General features: G+C 40.2%; 1 long non-coding RNA gene across 3 annotated transcripts in view; it reads left to right on the top strand.

Annotated features, from left to right (window-relative positions):
• The window catches only part of LOC131838530 (uncharacterized), a 35,253-nt gene extending 27,848 nt beyond the window's left edge, over window positions 1-7,405 (top strand). For 2 of the 3 annotated variants that reach the window (XR_009356636.1, XR_009356638.1), the window contains 2 exons: window positions 186-363; window positions 5,931-7,405. This is a non-coding gene — a long non-coding RNA (uncharacterized LOC131838530). Of the gene's footprint in view, window positions 1-185; window positions 364-2,998; window positions 3,341-5,930 lie in introns of those variants that run through there. The other variant, XR_009356637.1, reaches the window with a different exon arrangement.
• Window positions 7,406-20,654: the final 13,249 nt, after the last annotated feature.

Raw genomic sequence — 20,654 nt, 5'->3', positions numbered from 1 at the left:
TTTATGCTGTTGGTGGCTAGGGGACGTAGGGCAGAATGACACAATAGAAAACATTAGGTGCAAACTTTCTCTAATGTAGGTTTTATGGCCTAAAAAAAGAATTACAAAGGGTTATTGAAGTTTGTTAAATATGCTTCTTATTGTCAATTCATGTCACTGAAGAGAGTTTGCCCTTGCTTACACAGGAGAGGAGCTTTTAGATCTTCAACCAGACATCTGCCAGAAGTACCTTTAACATGCAAACTAGCCAAGGGAGTTTGCCTGCTTCTAGTCACCATCAAAGCAGAGAACCTGAAGAAAGATTACGCACATCCTCCTGGCACTGCCCCTGAGCTATCCCTAATGAAGAGGCAGGAAAACCAGGTTAGAGAATTGTACTGTGTTTACTAATGAAGGTTGGGCTATTGTTCATTTACAATCACCCAAAAGATTAAAATAATTTTGAAAGAAGCTTATGGTAAGAAAAGAGGTGTGGAAAAACAGCTCCAGGAGGAACAGATTAATTACTAATCCACAGTGGAAACCACGATCCCTAGATATATATATTTTTAAACCTGATGACATGGTAAAATAATAATAGAGTTTAAAAAAATGACGTATTAACCAATGACTAGCTGGTCAAATGTAATAACATTCTGGAAGATCCTAATTGCTTCAATATGAAAACTTAGTGTGCTGTCTGTAGGTTTTATCTGTCGAACATGGAATTCTGTTTGGGTGAATTTTTATTTGTGTTTGGTGAAGGTCTTGATTATCTTGTCTAGTTCATTTGAGTTGGACAACCTTAAGATCTTTGTTTCGACTCAGTCTCTCATGAACAAATTTCTGAAAGGACACAATTTATAAATTTGTTGCTTCTCAGAGGTTGTTTTCTTAATAATGTAATAAAAAAAGGCATAAATAAAGCCTGGACCTGCTGAACATGGTCTAGATGCAAAGTCATCTGAGGGCAGGTTTTTTTTGTATGTGTGAATTATTTCCTTAGAGACTTCTAGAATTTGGGCAGAACTTTGTAAACAGTGTCCTGAAGTCTTGTTTATAAGAAATGTCGGTTGCTCTGAGGTCTATGGCCTCATTCCACCCCTGATCTAAAATCTTTAATGGCACCCATGTCTTAATGGATCAAGCTTGAGTGTCCTGGTGATGGGGAGAAGAGATACAGACAAAAGTATAGAGAAAGGATGTATTGATTTACATTTCTTTTCCTTCATGTTTTCTGGATATGGCCTCCTCCTTGGTCTTGACATCTTTGTTTCAAGGGGTCTACAATCATCACTTCTTTGGAGCTGATTATGACATGCTCTATAGCTCTCAACACAAAACTGAGTAAAGAGTGGCACTCAATAAACATTTGTTGATTGCTTTAACCTTAGAGAAAATGACATTGACTCTTTTTAATATAACCTACATGGACAAAGGACTTTTGTTATATTGGAGTAATAGTTACAAAATATCTAATATGGCTTTAAGAGTCACCATTTATTAAACTTAAATTTAAAGAGTAAACATTATTTTAGCATAAGTTGTCTTTGGCCAATCATTACATAAATTAAAACGGAAGCATTTTAGCTGGAGATTATTTTATTCCTTTTACCCTTTAAGGACTCACTTTTGAAAAGACAAGATTTACTAGACTCCTTAGCCAAGTTTAAATCAATTACTCTGAAAAAAACTCCCTTGTTTAATATTGCCTTTTTGTCATGTGTTATCATCTATCTATTATCTATCTATCTATCTATCTATCTATCAATCTATCTATCCAACTCCTTAGGAGAGCATTACATGATTAGAAATAATTGTTGGTTGATTGGTTATGAGCAGAGAGTTTGTGTTCTGAAATTGGAGGTTAAATAAAGCCAATGCCACAGTTCAACACAGAGTGTAGGAGGGGTTGATTTGATAGAGAGAGAACCCCATGCAGTGCAGTGAGGGCCAGGTGAGATGCCTGGAGGGCTTTGGACTACCCCTTGGTTCCTAATCTACATAAATGACTTTGGAACTGACTGTAAACTAGTTAAATGGTTGGCTGGTGACAAAAAGATGAGGGAAATAATGCATGCATACTAGGCGGCACAAAAGATTTAGAGGGATTTGTATCAGCTTTGTAACCAGACTGACACGTGGGAAATAAAATTTATTGTTGCTAAACATTGAACATTACTCTTGAGAACTAAAGTAATGAATACAAGTGAAAATAAATAGCATTGAACTAACTAGAGCAGCAAGACTTTCAAAAGAACACTCTGGAGAGAGGAAGGAAGGGTTTTTCTCTAAAACCGTTTGGATAACACAAAGCCACAATTCACCTACGCAATAGCATTAGGCTAATTGTAACTGCCCAGATGACAGGTCAAAGTGTTCAGTTTTACCCAATTCATTGACTCCTTGCTCCCACATTCCGAAGAAAGCATCAGTATTTTTAAAAATAGACATGTCAAGATTTTATATCCCCAAGCTTTTGAAAATACAGCAAAAATTATAATACAGTTTGGGTATTATTAGAACGGTTTCGATTCAGCTTCTGTGTTGAGTGGCGAATAAACCCATTAGACCTCGAGATATTGCCTTGGCAAACATGAATGACAAGAGAAAGTATTAGTTTAGGGAGTAGCCTCCCCAGGAAAGAGTCAAAAACTCTTTTATCCCATGAGACATTAAAAATGGGCATAAAATCTACCAAACAAATTATTTCTCCTTCTGATGTAGTTCTGAGCATATATAGTGAAATACATTTATTTTTATGTCGTCAATGTGTCCTCTCGCAGTTCACCATTAAACTACATTAAACTACCCACGGATAGGTTTTGAACCTCATAGGAAAAAGAAGTTCTTCAGTGTCTTCCCAACAGGCCCCCACAGACACATTAATTGTTTCGGACAATGTCAGTTTTGTCACTCCCCAGGGGCTGAATCTCAAACTATCCCTCTCTTTAGGAATAAGATTGTTTTTTTGGGGGGGGGCACTTCCAACTAAATGTATTTGTCTCTCTTCATTGAGGTCCATCCTGAACAGCTGTGATCAGTTTGCTGGCAAGCAAGCCTCGGAAAGGTGGTCGAGAGCTTTATCGCCTCATCCTTTCCTGCAGTGAGGATTCCACTTTGAGCTTTGCCACGAAGTAGCTGTTGATCTGTGGGCCACTGATGAACATCATGAGGCCTCCCTTAGAACTTTGTTTAATTTTGGGCACCTGGGGGGCTCAGCAGATTAGGTGTCTGCCTTCAGCTCGGATGGGGTGATGATCCCGGGGTCTTGGTGATGGAGCCCCATATCAGGCTCCTTGCTTTGGGGGAGACTGCTTCTCCTTCTCCCTCTCCCTCTGCCACTCCCCCTCCTGGGCTCTCTCTCTCTGTCAAATAAATAAATAAAATCTTAAAAAAAAAAAAAAGAACTTTTCTTTAACCTATTCACCCACCAAACATTCCTTGATCCAAGAGATAAGAATGTGATGAGCAGTGGTGTCCCTAGAGTTCTCATGGACAGCAAGGACGGGAAACTTCCTTAAAGGGCCAGAGAATAAACACTTCAGGTTTAGATTCTTGGAGACTCTTCCAGAGACGAATTTGAGAGCATGATGTAGGCATTTAAATAATTGTTTAAAACGTAATTGTTAGAAAAAGTAAAAATCATTCCTAAGGCTGGCACAGAGGCAGGAGCGTTGCCTACCCCCGGTCTAAAGGAGAAGCATAAACAGATGGTGATACCTCAGTGTGCAAGCTGTAGTGACAGTAACATGAGGTAATAAATTCTCTGGAACTATTTTCATCCTTCAATCTACCAGACAATTCAGTTTCTGGTTGTGTGAGAGTCCTGTGCCCGATGGGGCGACAGGGAGAGCCATCACCCCTTTGTCTTTTCTTTTCATTCCCCCTCCACCATCTTCCTTTCTCTTTTTGTATCTTTGACTTCCAACTGTCATTCCCATTTGCTTCCACAGCTCTTTTATTGGATACAAGAAGAGGAGGCCTGCGGGGAGGGAGGAAGGGAAGGAGAAGGCCAACAAGAATTTTAATTTCCCTTGCGCCAACCTAATTACAGAGCAGATACAAATCCCTCCAAATCTTTTGTGCTGCTTTATATGCATTCATTATTTTCCTCATCTTTTTGTCACCAGTCAACCATTTAACTAGTTTATAGTCAGTTCCAGAGAAATTTATGGAGATTAGAAATCAGCGACCTAAACTGAAGTCCTAGAGACATCTTACCTGTTAAAACCTTGGTAGATGATATGTTTTAATAAATTCACTCTATCAGAAACCTGGTGTCAGTGGCACAGCCTGTTTTATCACAAAACTGTGAACTGCCCCAGGTATGGAGTATAGACAATCAGAATGCCTCATCTAGGTTTGTTCTGGAATCTTTTATCAGCCAGAGACCATCATTTTGGGAATCATTTAGACAGGGAGAAGGAAAATATTAAGAGCCTAAAAAAATTCATTCTGTTCTATTGCATTTCCTTTTCTGTGATTGATTTCGTTTCCCCTGGGAAAAGATACTCTTTGAAGTTGTGCATGAATTTTTCTCTTGGAATTATTAACACATACCATTCCTGACAAGTAGTGTGCTCCCTATGGCAATTTTTGATTTTTCTCACAATTAAATGCAGTTAATATTGATTTGTTGTCATTATTAGTGTTTGTTGGTTTGTTGTTAATGTGACTTGAACACCAGCCCTATTTTCTTTTTTGGAATATGGAATCTTAGCATCAGATTTTTTTCTAAGACATTCTGACCAGAGTTGTCTATGTATGAAAAATGGTGTGCTCGTTGATTTGATGTCTGATCAGACCCGCTCTGCCAAGGCAAATGAAGTGGGAGGATTGGGCTGGTAATCTGTGACGTGAGCCCAAACAGTGATATAATATGCATATGTATGGTGAGCTCATCTCACACTGGCGGACATTGCAGCAAGGAAGCCTTTTGATTACCATTAGATGAACTCTTATATTAAGAGAGAGATGCAGGCTTGATAAATGTTGACCCATCACCAAAATCAAAACCATAGTCATAGCATTTTTGTGTGTGTGTGTGTGACAAAGGGGGGGGGCAGATGTCTGCCACTTAGTCTTTCTTTCTTTCTTACTGTTCTTTCTTTCTTTCTTCTTCTTTTTTTTTTTTTTTTTTTTTTTGAGAGAGAGAGAGAGAGAGGAAAGGGGAAGGGTTGGAATGAGGGAGTCCAGGGGCAGAGGGAGATGGAGAGAGAGAATCTTAAGGAGTCTCCTTGCCCAGCACGGAGATCATGAACTGAGTCCAAATCAGGAGTCCAGATGCTTAACCAACTGAACCACCCAGGGATTCCTGCCACTTAGTCTTGTCTCTGGCCAGTCCTCTATGGACTTATGTCTGGGTCATAAAAGAAGAGAAGCCTTGGACTACATTTTCCGTGAGAAGAAGGCAGTTCTGTGGTACTGGAATCTATGGTAGCCAATCGTGAGTCGTCCTTTCACCCCTTCTTCTTTGCAACAAACAATCTTATTTTTTGGGAGTCTCAGCTATAGGGGCTAAAATCATGATTGATTTTAGTTATTGATGGTACTCTTACTCCTTTGGACAGAGTTTCCCTTCTCCAGTGCTCCCCAGAGCCAGTGTGACCCAATATGTGAGGAGTTCTGTTCGATGCTTTGCAAGGAGAAATCTGCAGATGGGCTTCTGAGGAAAACTCTCTGACCTTTTTGTCAGTTAATGTTTTGTGAGGAGTTGCTTGGATCCATGGCAGTTTTCTTGTGATCAGGGGTGACATGCCTAAGAATGAAAAGCTGACAGACAGGAATGGCAAAGCTTAGATGGAAAGAAATTAGATGTTTGTTGGTGTTGTGGAGATGCTGCACCAAATCTGGAACTCTAGTCTACCTCTAGACTTCTTGTCAAGTGACATAAGTAAATGCTTTTTATGGCTCAAGCCACCTCTAATTGTGTTTCCTCTTTCTTTCAGTTGCTTGAAGCCAAATGACTTTACTCCCCAAATGAGGAGGGATACCCTCATCCACTTCACCACAAAGCTTGGAGAAATTCTATACTTCAAGGGCCCCAGCTGAAGAAGTAGCAGAGTTCACGGGGGGTGGTAGTGTGGAGCCAGAGTGTGAGGGTGTGGGGGACAAAAGCTGGTATGTGGGAAAAAGAAAGCATGGAGGAGAAAGGCCTCCTTCTTAAAAGCCTTGGTCTGGATGTGGCATACATCACTTGCATTGCCACTTCACAGTGAGAATGAGATGTGTCTCTACTGTTAAATTAATTAAACAAGGAGGCAGTTAGATTGTGGTGGTTCTAATACTTGAACAGCTTACATACATACCCCAGAATCTAAGCCTGTAAACTCTTCAAGGTTAAGAGAAAAAAACCTAAGCACAACAAATCACAGAAACAGCTAACAAGGCTTTTCCAAAGAAGGAGAATGCTTTAGCTTTAGCAAATCAAATAATACCCTTGCTTTGCTTCCACCTTTTCTCTCTAAAAGTCTTTCCTCTCACTCTTGTGGGTGGAGTGCTCCTAACCACTCTGTTTTTGGCACTGCCCTTTTGGAATATATTTTTACTCAAATAAACTTAAAAGTTTCAAAAATTTGCCCTAGTTTATCTTTCAACACTACCTAACGGCCAAAGGAGAGAGAGATGGTTTTTCCCTGGGTGGGTAGCTGCTTCCTAGTTACAATTTTATATCTTGAAATGAAAGAATGGATTTTGGTGGGCAGTCTCTGCCCCATCAAGATCCTCCCAGAAGTACTTGTTTGGCCTGGGGTTGGGATGGAGAGGATAATCTGTAGAACTCTGGTATTCTGAACTGGATGATGAGGTAAGCCAGTAACATTTAGGTTAACAAGACCAGCTATTCTAAATGTGAAAGTGGTATTTCCCCCCCTTCCTTGAAATTATCTGCCTATGTGAAATTACTGAATAATTTAGAAAGAACCTTTTCTCTTGCCTAACTACTTAGATTTGGAATGGCCATTACACTGAATTTCTTTTATGATTTAACATACACCTGTATCAACAGTCTAAAATGTTCATCATCATTAGCCATCAGAGAAATTCAAATCAAAACCATATTGAGATACCACCTTACACCAGTTAGAATGGCCAAAATTAGTAAGACAGTAAACAACAAGTGTTGGAGAGGATGTGGAGAAAGGGGAACCCTCTTAAACCGCTGGTGGGAATGCAAGTTGGTGCAGCCACTTTGGAAAACAGTATGGAGATTTCTCAAAAAATTAAAAATAGAGCTACCCTATGACCCTGCCATTGCACTACGGGGTATTTACTCCAAGATACAGATGTAGTGAAAAGAAGGGCCAGATGAACCCCAACGTTCATAGCAGCAATGGCCACAATTGCCAAACTGTGGAAAGAGCAAAGATGCCCTTCAACAGATGAATGGATAAAGAAGCTATGGTTCATATATACAATGGAATATTATGCCTCCATCAAAAAGGATGAATACCCAACTTTTGTATCAACATGGGCAGGTCTAGAGGAGATTATGCCGAGTGAAATAAGTCAAGTAGATAAAGTAATTATCATACGGTTTCACTTATTTGTAGAGCATAAGGAATAACATGGAAGATATTCAGAGAAGGAAAGGAAAAGTGATTTGGGGGAAATCGGAGGGGGAGATGAAGCATGAGAGACTGTGGACTCTGAGAAACAAACAGGGTTTTGGTGGGGAGGGGGGTGGGAGGTTGGGTGAGCCAGGTGGTGGGTATTAAGGAGGGCACGTATTGCATGGAGCACTGGGTGTGGTGCATAAACAATGAATCTTGGAACACTGAAAAAAATAAAACAAAATAAAAAAACAAACATTTAAATAAAAAAAGAAATATTTAGTACTCCATGTGTTCCAGTGTTTTGGTTTATAAGTAAATATATTTGTAAATAAATATATGTAAAAATAAAACCTCTCAAATGCTCTTAAAAAAATAAACTAATACATACACCTGCCAAGTCCTTTTATTTAAGAACAAAGCACTTAAAAACATGTGGTAGTTTTTTTTTTTTAAAGATTTTATTTATTTGACACACAGAGAGAAGTCACAAGTAGGCAGAGAGGCAGGCAGAGAGAGAGAGGGGAGGAAGGAAGCTCCCCGGGGAGCTGAGAGCCTGACTCGGGGCTCGATCCCAGGATCCTGGGATCATGACCTGAGCCGAAGGCAGAGGCTTTAACCCACTGAACCATCCACGCACCCCAAACATGTGGTAGTTAAAAAAAAAAATGATTTCTGATGGCTGCATGGCTTATGAATACTTAGAAATGGAATTTCAGAATGAGCATCAGACTTATTTTTCAAGTGCTTTGTCATAAGTGTATTGCTACCCATGTAATAAAGTAATTTTCCCTTGTGTGATAAATATAGCACTAAAGAAGAATGAGCCTGATAAAATGGCCTTTATTAATTTCTGATAAAATGGCTTTTATTAATCTCCTAATGTTTTTTATTTTGTTCGAGAATTATGATTAGTTTCAAGAGAGTAGCAAACAGGTTATGATCGGGGTTGAATATTATTGCTATCCAGATATCTTTCATTAATGCCTGCTGCTTATTTCAAAAACAAAATGCTTCCATTAAGAAAAATCAACGATAATGGCTGGACTTTATTATCAAGAAATTATACCTGTTATGTAAACCTTGCTAATTATAAGTGCTTGAATTCATTTGGGTGATATAACAGATAAAAGAGGCCATTTATTAGAAGAAGTACTTAGCGTTTGTACCAGCCTAATAAAACAGAAATATAAAAAAAATCCAAGGAAAAAGAAATGTTAATGAGGAATGGAATGTGCCCAGGAATGAATTATACTGGGAGGCAATATGGTGTGTGGGATTAACATCAAGTGTTTCATCTTGGAAACCTGTTCCCCTCAGCCTCCTTGTGCAGCCCATCCTCATCTTGTCCTCTTTACACCTTCCTTCTTACTTTTCCTGGATGACCTCATGTATGCACCTGCTCTGGATTCTACTGACTTCTGAACTCCTTGTATCTTCAGCCCAGACCTCCTGTCCATGGTCCAGTCCACCCTCTGACCTTCTCTGCTTGGATGTACTAGAGGAAGCTGAGCTCTATGTGTCCAAACCAATTTTCTTATCTCTTGTGCTCTTGAATGCTCCATCCTAATTTGAATATCCTAGTGTCACCCTGACTCCTCCTTCCCACCTCATATCCAATCAACCATGTCCTCTTGTTTCCAGTCAGAAATTTCTCTCAAATCCAGTTTCTACCGCTCATTTCCACTGCCTTATGGTTAGTAGAGGTCGTTTTATTGACTATAACCTATGTATGTGTATATATGTTTTTTGACACCTTTCCCTCCCCCACCTTCTCTCTTCTAGTCCATTCTTTACCTCTGCATAGAATCCAGTGCTGCTCTGGCTCCGTAAGGATCTGTGTGTTGGGATTGCTGTGGACACTAGCATTCCCAGCTGTGTCTGTTGGTCTGACTCCAAGAGTAAAGCTATTTCCAGCAGCAGTGGAGGGAGACAACAGAGAGGAGGGATCACTTCAACCAGTGATGTTGTCAGTCTTGATGTCTGTGTGTCAGCGTTGGTGAAGAGGCCATTCCTTCAGGGTGCAGCTTTACTGCTTGAGGGCTCAGGGTGGTGTCAGAGTGTCAGGTGAGACTGTGGTCCCGAGTGTGATGTTTCCATGCAGGATGCTAGCAGCCGGGGTTGGGGGCTGGTGGTGGTCCAGACAACTCCCTCAAGCGACTCTTTGACGGTGAACATTTGGAGCAGAAGAGTGTGACAACACTTGGAGATTCTCAGAATAGATGAGACTTTGGGACTAGGAAGTTGGCCGTGGTTGTATAGCCCTGTGAATGGAAGTAGAGGCCATAAAATGGCAGATGTGGGCACTGTTGTTGCTGTGACTTTGCAGGCTGGTGAGTCCTGAGGGCATTTGGGTTACTCAGGGACAGAAATAAAGACAGCAAAAGGCATATAAGCTGCAGAGGGAAACTTTTCTTTCCCCTATAGTTCTGTCATGCCCGTAATAGTGTAAAATTAATTCCTAAGTCATTCATCATATAGATGGTACATGTGTTGGGTAAACATATGTGACAATCTCTCTGTTTGGCCAGTTAGTTATCTTCAAAGCCTTTGAGACTATTACCTCTGGTTTTATTTTAATAGAAGTAAAGTATTTTGGGGGCTTCTGGGTGGTTCAGTTGGTTATGCATCTACCTTTGGCTCAGGTCATGATCTCAGGGTCTTGGGATGGAGCCCAGGTCTTGCTCCCTGCTCAGCAGGGAGCCGGCTTCTCTCTCTCCCTCTGCTCCTCCCCCTACTTGTGTTCTCTCTCAAATGAATGAATAAAATCTTAAAAAATAGAAATGAAATATTTCTGTCTGCACTAACTGTATTACTTGCCTTTCCAATCATTATTTGCAAAATGTAGAAATCCTTACTATCTCAAAAATTTACTAATGGATTTCTTAAAAAATGCTTTTTATCAGAGGCAACTAAGCATATGTTGCAGGTTTTATTTCCCAAAGATGGCAGCAAAGAGCTCTCCAATGTCACATGCTCTTATATTATGACTGTAACATTCTTCTCATTAAGTGGTGGGTTCTGTGTCCCCTCTTCTTGCACCCTGGTGGACCTTGGTGACTGCTTTGACACATAGAGTATGGCGGAAATAATGCTATGTGGCTTCCTAAGCCAGATCATAAAAATGTCATGCATTTCTGCTTTACTCTATTAGGACATTTGTTCTTAGCACTCAGCTATTGCTCTATAAGGAAGCTCAATTAACCCACATGGAGAGACCACCCCAAGTGGCATATGTAGGTGTTCCAACCAACAGCCCAGCTGAGAGTCCAGTGGACTACTAGCATCAATCACCAGATGTGTGAATATAAATCCTTGCAGATGATTCCACTCCTCAGCTGTTGAGCAACTCTCCTCTTTGATGCCTCCTGGTTGAATACTCAACGATGAGAGAGCAAAGACAAACCTTCCCTGCTGTGCTCTGTTCAAATTCCTGACCCACAGAATCTGTGAACATTATCAAATGGCTGTTTTATGCCATTAAGCATTGGGGTGTTTTGTATGCAGTTGTAGTAAAGGGGACACAATATATACCCTTTTCTGGTTTGTGGACAACTCTGTGAGTTTTGGTCATTTTATAATGTTTTGTAAGTGAATCAATTTGAAGACATTTTCTTTACCCTCTATTGTTGAAGTCTTAATTTGAGAACTGTCTCTGTGAAATCCTTTAGTTCAACCATGCCTTAGTCAGGAGAGACTGTAGGGGTAATTTCCCCAGTTGTCTTTGCACAAAGGGTCAATGAGCCTAGAGAGAAAGAACTCAACCTGTACAGAAGGACTCTTGCTTAGGAACTTGGTGCCAGGATAATGGTCTAGTGTTAGAGGGCTAGATTAACTTTGAGTAGAGTTAAGTATCATCACTTGATTTGCCTTCCAGCGTATCCACTGCAGACCCAAGCTTGAATTCCAGGGAGGGGAAATCACAATAATAAAAGCAAGGAAAAGGAGAGGAGTGACTTCAGTTGATTTTGTTTGTGCTCAGTGGGGTCTATAGCACCGGTGGCAGCACTGTCGGCCACATAAGATGACCCTGACTGTTGGGTATTGAATGTCTCATTGTGGACTGTGATGGTGTTGACAGAAATCCAGGGCAAGAAAGGGGCACATGGTGCTTGCTATGTGGAAGCTGGGAAGACTGAAGTTCATGCACTCATTCACTCATTTATTCATTCACTCACTATGTGGTAGGAACATTTCACTGTCTATAAATTTTGTTCTCCTCTTTTTCTATAATAACAAAATTACAGTTGGGCACATGGTTGCCAAAATACCCTACATTTATCAGCTTCCCTTGCAGTTAGGTGTTGCCATGTGGAATGTGAGAAGTGATGTGTGCCACTTGCAGCTCTGGGACTTTAGACACCTAGATATGCATCTCTAAGCTTTCTTTTTCCTTCCTACTGGCTAGAACCCATCAACTCAACCTTGATATACAGATGAAAACAACACTCTGGGTCTCTGAATGACTGTGGAGCAGAGCCATCACTGACATGGAATGTTCACCACTAATTTTTAGGTGAAAAATAAGCTATTTTTTCAATCTTTAGATTATTGTTGAGTCTCTTTGTTTTAGCAGTGAGTCTTGCCCTAACAATACACTCATTTATCCAACAAATACTTATTAAGCTATATATTAGCTCCCATGATAGATGGTGAAATAAAATGTGAGCTTAGAATTCATTGGGGGATGTAGACAAATGAAAATATAATAACAATTTGTGATATGTAAGGGCTCTAGAGGAGAGGTGCATGGTGAAGTGAGAGTAATGTAGCCAGGGGAATTGACCTAGTTATGGAGATTAATGAAGGCCTCTCTGAGCATGTGTGCATGCATATGCGTGCATGCGCACGTGCGCACGCACACACACACACACGGATTGAGTTGAGGTCTTTAGGGACAGTGAGAGTTTTGGGGGTAGGAGTGGGAGGTAATTGGCAGAGACCATATTAGGCAGATGGGGAAGCATGTGCAAAGGCCCTGGGGTAGTAGTTTGCATGATATATTTGAGGATCAGAAAGGAGACTGGTGTGGCTGACATGATAAGAAGGAGTATGGTGCAAGATTTGACTGCAGAAATAGAATGAGGTCTGGCCATCAGGAGTCTTGTAGACCAACATCTTGGTCTTTATCATAAGATAACTAAAGCTATTGAAGAAATAAAGCAGAGGGATGACATCAGAATTGTATTTTGAAAAGATTTCTTTAGTAGCTCTGTGAGGAGTAGGAGAGAATGCTGAGAGTCCAGTTAGGAGGCTACTGTAGTATAGTCCATTTTACTTGGGAACACATGTGCAACCCTTTGGGATGCCCAAGAATAATTTAGGGGGGGTGATTTTGAGTTGTGAATTCCCAAACATGTGGGTATGCATGAGGCAAAGAAATTCTATCCTGTGTTTATAGCCCTTGTTTTGCCTGCAGGCTGGTAGGCCAGGGAAGCTCAGATCACAGAGACATAACTCCACTAGCTCTGTGTTGTGAGCCCCGAATTAAAGTACATAGTATGACAATGGGGCAAATATTTTAGGTGCCAGGACCATCCTTGGAAAATCTGGATTGTACTGTATGTTGGATAAACCTAGGTCAGATTTGGTGACTCATGTACTTCTAGTTAAGGGGAGAATAGAAGCAACATTAGGTTATTTCGTACAACCCCAGGATAGAGCGTGAACACCTTGATGGAGTGTGAAAGCTTAATGCATTATTAAGATGCTTGACTTACATGATGCCAAACTGTTTCTGGGTGCCAATGCAACTGATGCTCAGAGGGCTTTTTCATTTTTGCAGTAATGTCACTGGTTGGGTCTTAGGACCCGTGCAGTTTAAGTAAGGACCTTATGCCTTCAGTCTTTTGAAGCTTCACCGTGCATGGCAGACTCTTGGGCTGCTGTTGGAAGATTTATTTGTTGGTGGTATTGTGCAGTGTGTTCTGTGTTCTACTGTGGTTCTTGTGCTTGCTCTTTAATGATACTTCTCAAGTTTTTTCGTTTAGACGAGCTCATCAATGAAAAGTGTAAGGATGGCAATGATTTAAATATCAATTATAGAAGAAGGGAAATAGAAATTTGCAACAAATAGAAATTTTCAACTCAGTCAATTAGTTCTGGGGACCATGGGATAGTGACAAGTCCTATGATAGATGACATGAAATTATAATGTTAATGACCAGTATGGTTTATAGCTTACTTTCCCTAAAGTTATTTGTATTAGTCTTGGACTGATGTGATTAATGTGAAATAGGGAATATGAAAATTAAGATTAGAGTTGTTTGTTTTTCCTTATCTCTAATCTGCAGGGATACATAGAGGTATTATTTGGTTATTATGATTTAAAAAACCATGTCAGTGTAATTCACATTTTAAAAATTGCCTACTGATAATAAGATTGGTAACTTATTATTGGTTTGTTTTTTGAGTTTTTTTTTTTAAGATTTTATGTTTTATTTTTAAAAAAAATTTTATTTTTTTTATTAACATATAATGTATTATTAGCCCCAGGGGTACAGATCTGTGAATCGCCAGGTTTACACATTTCATAGCACTCACCATAGCACATACCTTCCCCAATATCTGGTAATTCATTGTTTTTAAATGTTGCATTTTTTGGATTGTAAGTGACAATGTCCATCACTAAGTCCTACTGACTTCACTTTTTATCTTTTGAACCCGTCCATTTCTCCTTATTTCTATCTTCATAATTTTTTGCTTGCACCATTGAAGTAATCTCCTAACTTATCTACCTACTTCCCACATACCTGAAGCTAGCTAAAATAGGTTAAAGCACAGTTCCCTGTAAGAATGCCCTCATTTCAGATACCAGCCTCAAAGTCGAGGTCTCCAGAGCCACTTCCGACCAAGCTTTGCTTCATTACATAGGCAATGATTGAATGAATCATTGGGCATCATGATTGAACTCGATCTCTAGTTCCTGGACCAGTTCTTGTGACTGAGGCATGAAACTTCATGATTGGTCCATTGGGAATCAGGTGCCCACCTCTTGGCACATGATGGAAACACCCATTAGAACCACATGGTCTGGGGCACTTAGGTGGCTTAGTTGGTTAAGCATCTGACTATTGATTTTAACTCGCGTCACGATCTTGGGGTCGTGAGGTCGAGCCCTGTATTGGGCTCCACACTCAGTAGGGAGTCTATTTCTCTCTCCCCCTCCTTCAATCCCTCCCCCTGCTCAGGCTCTCTCTTAAATAAATAAATAAATAAATAAATAAATAAATCTTAACTCCCCCCAACACATGGTCTGAAAAACATCTACCTGAACCTGCCATTCTTGGAACCTGTTTTAATAAATTTTCTTTAAAGTTCTCTATCCCTCTGTTTCCTTATGTTTATGCATTTATGAGATGACACCAAGGAGACAGGGCCTCTGTTAGGTCCTCGTCTCTTTTTACTTTGTAGTTGCATCTGAATATTCTTAGCAAAGGTGAATTGCCAGTGTCTCTCACTTTTTTCCCCCCATTTAACTGATTTTATTTTTTTCAGTGATCCATAATTCATTGTTTATGCACCACACCCAGTGCTCCATGCAATACGTGCCCTCCTTAATACCCACCACCTGGCTTACCCAACTCCCCATCCCCCTCCCCTCCAAAACCCTCAATATGTTTCTCAGAGTCCACAGTCTCTCATGCTTCATCTCCTCCTCTGAATTCCCCCAACTCACTTCTCCTCTCTATCTCCCAACGTCCACTGTATTATTCCTTATGCTCCACAAGAAAGTGAAACCATATGATAATCGACTCTCTTTGCTTGGCTTATTTCACTTAGCATAATCTCTTCCAGTCCTGTCCATGTTGATACAAAAGTTGGGTATTTATCCTTTCTGATGGAGGTGTAATTCTCCTTGTATATATGGACCATATCTTCTTTATCCATTTGTCTGTTGAAGGGCATCTTTCCTCTTTCTACAGTTTGGTAACTGGGATCATTGCAACTATGAACACTGGGGTATAGATGGCCCTTCCGTTCACTACATCTGTATCTTGGGGTAAATACCCAGTAATGCAATGGCAGGGTCATAGGGTAGCTCTATTTTTAATTTTTTGAGAAATCTCCACACTGTTTTCCAAAGTGGCTGCACCAACTTGCATTCCCACCAACAGTGTAAGAGGGTTTCCCTTTCTCCTCATCCTCTCCAACACTTGTTGTTAACTGTCTTGTTGATTTTGGCCATTGTAACTGGTGTAAGGTGATATCTCAATGTGGTTTTGATTAGAATTTCCCTGATGGCTAGTGGTGATGAACATTTTTTCATGTGTCTATTAGCCATTTGTATGTCTTCTTTGGAGAAGTGTCTGTTCATGTCTTCTGCCCATTTTTTGACGTGATTATCTGTTTTGTGTGTGTCGAGTTTGAGGAGTTCTTTATAGATCTTGGATATCAGCCCTTTGTCTGTGATGTCATTTGTGAATATCTTCTCCCATTCCATGGGTTGCCTCTTTGTTTTGTTGACTGTTTCCTTTGCTGTGCAGAAGCTTTTGATCTTGATGAAGTCCGAAAAGTTTATTTTCACTTTTATTGCCTTTGCCTTTGTAGACCTATCTTGAAAGAAGTTGCTGTGGCTAGTCTCGAAGAGGTTACTGCCTATGTTCTTCTCTAGGATTTTGATAGATTCCTGCCTCACATTGAGGTCTTTTATCCATTTCAAGTTTATCTTTGTGTATGGTGTAAGAGAATGGTCAAGTTTCATTCTTCTACACATAGCTGTCCAATTTTCCCAGAACCATTTATTGAAGAGACTGTCTTTTTTCCACTGTATATATTTTCCTGCTTTGTTGAAGATTATTTGCCCATAGAGTTGAGGGTCCATATCTGGGCTCTCTACTGTGTTCCACTGGTCTATGTGTCTGTTTTTGGGCCAGTACCATGCTTTCTTGGTGATCACAGCTTTGTAGTAAAGCTTGAAATCAGGCAACATGATGCCCCCAGTTTTGTTTTTCTTTCTCAACATTTCCTCTGCAATTCTGGGACTTTTCTGGTTCCATACCAATTTTAGGATTGTTTGTTCCAGCTCTTTGAAAAATGCCGGTGGAGTTTTGATCAGGATGGCATTAAAAGTATAATTTGCTCTAGGCAGCATAGACATTTTAACAATGTTTATTCTTCTGTTCCATGAGCATGGAGTTCTCTTCCATCTTTTGGTGTCTTCTTCAATTTCTTTCATGAGTGTTCTCTAGTTCCTTGAGTACAGATCATTTACCTCTTTGGTTAGGTTTATTCCCAGGTATCTTATGTTCTTGGTGCTATAGTAAATGGAATTGATTCTCTAATATCCCTTTCTATAGTTTCATTGTTAGTGTATAAGAAAGCAACTGATTTCTGTATATTGATTTTGTATCCTGCCACGTTACTGAATTGCTGTGTGAGTTCTAGTAGTTTGGGGGTGGAGTCTTTTGGATTTTCCATATAAAGTATCATGTCATCTGTAAAGAGAGAGTGTTTGACTTATTCTTTGCCACTTTGAATACCTTTTATTTCTTTTTATTGTTTGATTGCTAGGACTTCACATTGATATGAATACATTAATAGTAGGGGATCTTAACATGCCACTCTAAGTAATAGACAGATCATTCAAGCAGAAAAATCAATAAACAGACAAAGATATTGAATGACACATTGGACCAGATGGACCTCATAGATATATACAGAACATTCCACCCTAAAGAACCAGAACACTTATTCTTCTTAAGTGCACATGGAATTTTCTGCAGAATAGATTGCATACTGAGTCACAAATCAGGGCCCCACTGATACCAAAAGACTGAGATTATTCCCTGCATATTTTCAGACACAATGCTTTGAAACTGGAACTCAACCACAAGAAAAAGATTGGAAGGAATTCAAACACTTGGAAGCCAAAGACCATCTTGCTTAAGAATATTTAGATTAGGGGCACCTGGGTGGCTCAGTGGGTTAAAGCCTCTGCCTTTAGCTCAGGTCATCATCCCAGGGTCCTGGGATCAGGCCCTGCACTGGGCTCTCTGCTCAGAGGGTAGCCTGCTTCCTCCTCTCTCTCTGCCTGCCTCTCTACCTACTTGTGATCTCTGTCTGTCAAACAAATAAATAAAAATCTTAAAAAAAAAGAATATTTAAATTAACCAGTAAATCAAAGAAGAACTTAAACAATTCATGGAAACCAATGAGAATGGAGACACATCAGTCCAAAAACCTATGGGATACAGCAAAGGCAGTCCTAAGGGGGAAATACATAGCCATCTAAGCCTCACTCAAAAAAAAATTGAAAAATCCAGAATACACCAGCTCTCTTTACACCTTAAGGAACTAGGTAATCAACAAGAAATTAAGCCAGCCCCATGCACAAGAAGGGAAATAATCAAGATTAGAACAGAGATCAATGAGATAGAAACTAGAGATACAGTAGAACACATCAACAAAACTAGAGCTGGGTTTTTGAAAGAATCAATAAGATTGATAAACCACTGGCCAAACTAATCCAAAAGAAAAGAAAGAGGACCCAAATTAATAAAATTATGAATGAAAAAGGAGAGATCACGACTAACACCAAGGAAATAGAAACAATCATCAGAAATTATTTTCAACAGTTATATGCCAATAAGTTAAGCAACCTAGATGAAATGGATGCATTCCTAGGAAACTATAAACTTCCAAAACTGAACCAGGAAGAAACTGACAACCTGAATAGACCAATATCTAGTAACGAAATTGAAGCAGTGATCAGAAACCTCCCAAAAAACAAGAGCCCAGGACCTGATGGATTCCCTGGGGAATTCTACCAAACATTCAAAGAAGAAATAGTACCCATTCTCCTGAAGCTGTTTCAAAAAATAGAAGCAGAAGGAAAACTTCTAGACTCTTTCTATGAAGCCAGCATTACCCAGATCCCCAAACCAAGCAAAGACCCCACCAAAAATGCAAATTTCAGACCAATATCCCTGATGAATATGGATGCTAAGGTTCTCAACAAGATCCTAGCTAATGGGTTCCAGCAGTACATTGAAAAGATTATCCACCATGACCAGGTGAGATTTATCCCTGGGTTGCAAGGGTGGTTCAACATTTGCAAATCAATCAATGTGATAGAACAAATCAATAAGAGAAGAGAGAAGAACCACATGGTCCTCTCAATCGATTCAGAAAAAGCATTTGACAAGATACAGTATCTGTTCCTGATTAAAATTCTTCAAAGTATAGGGATAGAGGGAACATTCCTCAGCTTCATTAAATATATCTATGAAAAACTCACAGTGAATATCATCCTCAATGGGGAAAACCTGACAGCCTTCCCCTTGAGATCAGGAAGACAACAAAGATGCCCACTCTCACCACTGTTGTTCAACATAGTGCCAAAGTCTCTTTTAACAAGGAAGTGCCCTCAGGCCAGGATCCCCAGGATCTCAGGGCCGGCTGGCACCAGGAGCAGGACCCATGGAATGTGTGTTGATTGGCAGGACCCAGTAAATTTCATAGAAATCTTGAGACTGATTTGGGAGGGATTTCTGTATTTTGGGCTGTTAGTAGATAAGAAATAAATTTCTGTGTGCTGAAAACTATAGCACAGAAAGATTGATCTTTGTATGAGGGAGAGAGGAAAGGAGAGAGAATAAGTGTGCCTATCCTACTTCTGACCTTTGTGCCCATAGCCTTCCTCTCTTTTTTGGCATGTTTCCCAATCCACGCCTTGTCTGGGGACCTCCCAAGCCAGTTTTCTGCCCTACAGAACAGGGCAGGACACAATGCTTGTTAATTTTATTTTTTAGTCTCATATTTAATCGGCTTGGAAATTTAATCAGAAAAATGCCAGGTGCACAGGATTATTAAAAAAAAAAAAAAGCCTATTAATTAGGTACCCACAGGCTTGCCTCCTCAAGTTAGGTTTAAACCCTGAGGAGAAAATGACATACAGCTCTGTTCCATACCTTCAGGTATGGAAACCACCACCCATGATGAAAGCCTCTGTGAAGATACTGCTTTGGAGGGATTCAGACTGTAGAGAAGAAAAGAGGTTTTGAGAGCTCATTTCACTAAACTGGTAAGAATTATAAGGAGCTCTGTTTTCTTTTTGGTTTTATATGAGCATTGAATCCATTTTCCTGCTGTGACAAAATTACTTATAAAGGGCCAAACATTCACTCTGCTAATGACACTTGATATTTCTTGTCACCTGAGAAATAAGGATGCCTAATTTCAGGAGACGGGCGTAAAGATGGTAACAATTAGCCCACCGCATGGGCTCTTTGGGGAGCTAAACATTCAAAATGGACTCAGGCTCAGAAACTGGGAAACACATTTCAATTGTGCAATGAAGCCAGTTTGTCTGCAGTACTTCTCTTTATGCCCATGGCCTTTGGTTTATCCGCTCCCACCACAATTCAATCAAGGGTGGCCTCTTGCTTCAGGGATGGCCAGTCCATTGCCAAGCAGCTAGCCTGTTGTATTGTCCCCTCTCCTTTTCTACTTCTCTCCCCCACTATCCCTCTTCTCTGTCATCATCGGAAGATCTTGTTAAAATGCAGATCCTGAATCAACAGGTCTGGGGTGGGGCCAGAGACTCTGCTTTCTCACAAGTTCCCTGGGGATGCAATGTTGTTTGTTTCGGGACCACACTGTGTGTAGCATGGGATAAGCCACAGAGACAGAGGAAATTATGAGTCCAGATACATTAACTATGACGCTGGTGTGAAGGTCTGGGAATTCCTGCTGGGCAGGGTCTCAGGCAAGCTTTAGTTTTGTCCTCCGAAGTCTGTTTTTATTTTTGCCCTGCTTTCACATCATTTCCACAAGAGAGATGCCTCTTGAATAGAACCCTTTTCCTTCACCTAATTTGAGGGGGATTCTATTTCTTCTTTATGACCAAATATGCCGTGGTTGGGTCAGGAAGCAGATACATTGGTATTTAGAGAAAAGCCCCCTGGTCTGAGCTGTATGGGGTACAAATCACCAGGCATCTCCTCCCCTTGACTGTGGCCTGGCATCTTTCCCCTGTTGCCCCATCTCTCCATCAGGTGACACTCCAAGTCTGTGCATCTGGGGCAAGACCTTTTTCTGACACTGGTAACTTACTCATTCTTTTAGTGACAATTTCTCTAGTTAAGAGATGCAAATTCAAAACAGAAATACTTTCAATAC

This window comes from Mustela lutreola, chromosome 8 (assembly GCF_030435805.1).
Source record: "Mustela lutreola isolate mMusLut2 chromosome 8, mMusLut2.pri, whole genome shotgun sequence".
Lineage (NCBI taxonomy): Eukaryota > Metazoa > Chordata > Mammalia > Carnivora > Mustelidae > Mustela > Mustela lutreola.
Note: the sequence above shows the minus strand (reverse complement) of the source record. Positions and strands in the feature narration are given on the sequence as shown.